Source organism: Halyomorpha halys, unplaced genomic scaffold, assembly GCF_000696795.3.
Source record: "Halyomorpha halys isolate HHAL.00 unplaced genomic scaffold, Hhal_1.1 Scaffold31.1, whole genome shotgun sequence".
In the NCBI taxonomy this organism is placed as follows: Eukaryota; Metazoa; Arthropoda; class Insecta; order Hemiptera; family Pentatomidae; genus Halyomorpha; species Halyomorpha halys.
This window is the reverse complement of record NW_027107458.1, coordinates 542,721-545,357: the sequence shown is the minus strand read 5'-3', so window position 1 is coordinate 545,357 and position 2,637 is coordinate 542,721. Positions and strand designations below refer to the sequence as shown.

General features: G+C 35.5%; 1 protein-coding gene across 4 annotated transcripts in view; it reads right to left on the bottom strand.

The window, feature by feature from the left end:
• The window catches only part of LOC106685203 (thrombospondin type-1 domain-containing protein 4), a 495,278-nt gene that overhangs the window by 21,940 nt on the left and 470,701 nt on the right, over positions 1-2,637 (bottom strand). The gene's annotated exons all lie outside the window — the stretch shown is intronic.

Genomic DNA, 2,637 nt, shown 5'->3' with positions numbered 1-2,637 from the left:
ATTTACAAAATGGTTCACCTGACATAAGTAAATTTAAAGATACCTATTATTTTAGCACTAGTAATAATAAGTTTATTCAGGAGTAGGAGGAGACATGCTGATAAGAAACAGCAGTTCAATTAAAAATTTAAAAGGTAAAGTAGAGAAAACCAAGGAAAGAAATAAGTAAAAACTCAATTTTACAAACAGAGGGAACAAATGGTAAACTAGATCAAAAGCTTTAAAAATTCTAAAAGGAAAGATATTCAATAAAATTCCACAAAGCCACAAAACTATTTTGGGGAAACCTTACCAATACTACAGATAACTGTAATGGACAAAAAAATATTGATTAAACAGCATTTTGACTTCATAAAAAAAAAAAAAAAAAAGCAAAGAAATAAAAATCTTTTTAACTTTTAAAAATATAACTAATTTTCTAAATTAGTGAGTCAAATTGAAGCAGGTAAAGCTATCTCATACTTTAATTATGAGAAATAGGAGATATAAATTGTAATAAATTATTATACTAATATAGTTTTCACTAAGGTAGGTGTTCAACATTGGATCATGGTCACTATCATTTCAGTCTTGTATTAACATTCTTGTCATGGTGTATGTTGATTATTAATAATTAATGTTAAAGACAGTATTGAATAAATAAATACTTCTAGTTATAACTAATTGTTTAAATTTAAAGCATAAATCCTACAACAATTTTATTTGAAAGAAGAACTAATCAAGGAACGCATTATATAAAAAAAGTTGATTTTAGTAGAGATTATAGTACTTTGATTATAGTCAAGAATAAATTTTTATTTTATCAATAATGAAATATTTCTAGTGGGTCAGTGAAGAACAAAAATAAGTAAAAACTTATTTATTAGTGCCAACGGTTGTTAAGAGCATATGAAAACAGCCTTACACTGTCTCATCATGAACATCTGGGAAAAGAATGACATGCCGTCAGAATGGAGGAAGTCCTTAGTATGCCCCATATTCAAGAAGGGAGAATGTCAATGCTTTGACTGTGGGAATTACCGGGCATAACTCTCCTACCATGCACTTACAAAACCCTATAAAACATTCTGTTTCAACGGCTTCTTCCATTCGCAGAGAGAACACGGCATTACCAATGTGGATTTAGAAAAAAAAATCTGCAACAGACCAACTATTTTGCCTCAGGATTAGATTGGAAAAAGGGACGTGATTTCTGTATAACAACTCACCATTTGTTTATAGATTCCAAACGGGCTACAATAGTATGGATCGAAATGAGTCCAACGAAACAATGAGACAGCTGAATGTTCCTGCAGGCCTAATAAGACTGATTAGGATGACCATTACAGAGACTGAATGCGTTGTACAAATGCAAGGTGATCACTCTGAAAGTTTTTCGTCTACAAGGGTGTCCGCCAAGGCGATGTACTAGCATGCTTACTGTTTAACCTGGCTCTAGAGAAGGCTATAAGAGATTCCGGGATTCAGACGACAGAAACTATTATAAATAGAACCCTGCAGCTCCTAGCATACGCTGACGACATCCATATAATTGGACGCTAAAGAGGTCAGTCGCGCGTTCCCTCCCTCTCCCTCCCCTTTGTATAATTTTATGTGGAAGCAGCAAGAAAACTTGGTCTAGTGGTCATCTACGATAAGACCAAGTATATGATCGCTGAACAATGCCCAAGAAATCCTGGGGAAAAGGTGGGATTTGGAAATTGTCTCTTCGAGTGGTAAAAAGAGATAAAAAGAAGGATATTAGCCGCGAACAACATCTATCAAGCAGATTAGTGACCAGACAAAAAAATTCTCTGTACAAAACTCTGATTCGCCCATTTCTTACATAAGGAGCGGAAACTTGTACAATGACAAAAGAAATGTATCAGAAGTTGGCTACATTTGAGCAAAAGATCCTCCGAAAGATATTTGGACCAGTGTTAGTTGTTGGAGAGTGGAGACGAAAAACAATTGAAGAGGTTTACAACCTCTTTAGCGAGTCTGACGTTGTTAGTCTTGTCAAACGATATCGTCTGAGATGAGCTGGACATCTGGCCAAGATGGAGGAACTGGAAACTCCTAAAAGATTACTGACGGAGATAGGCCAAGGCCAGAGGAGAGTTGGCCGTCCCCGACTTCGATGGATTGACTGTGTGGCTGCGGGTGCCAGGCGTTTGGGAGTCCACAACTGGATGGCAGCAGCGCAGGACAGAAATTTCTGGAGGTTGCTGGTTGAGGAGGCCTGGACGCGTAACTAACTTACGGCCAGAAATTCTAGTTTTCATCTGGGCTGCTTGGAAAAGTTGTAAAATCTATGTGGGTCAGTGAAGAATACAAATAAAAATTTATTTATTAGTGCCAACGTTTCGGCCGGAATTTCTAGCCTGCTTGGGAGATATGTGAAAACCAACCGCACCCAACAATCTTCTCATCATTATAATTATAATATTTGTATGATTATACTAATTAATACTTATAATATCAGTATGTAAGGAGCACATTTATTTTCATGACATCATGTTTTTCTTAGAATATTAGTGATATTATAAAATAAAAAATAATTCGTTAACAGGATCCATTTCTATTTTTTTAAATTTTGTCTCAAGCCCTATGCAGGCCCAGAGTTATATACCAGGTCATTCAAAAAGTCCTGTCGTT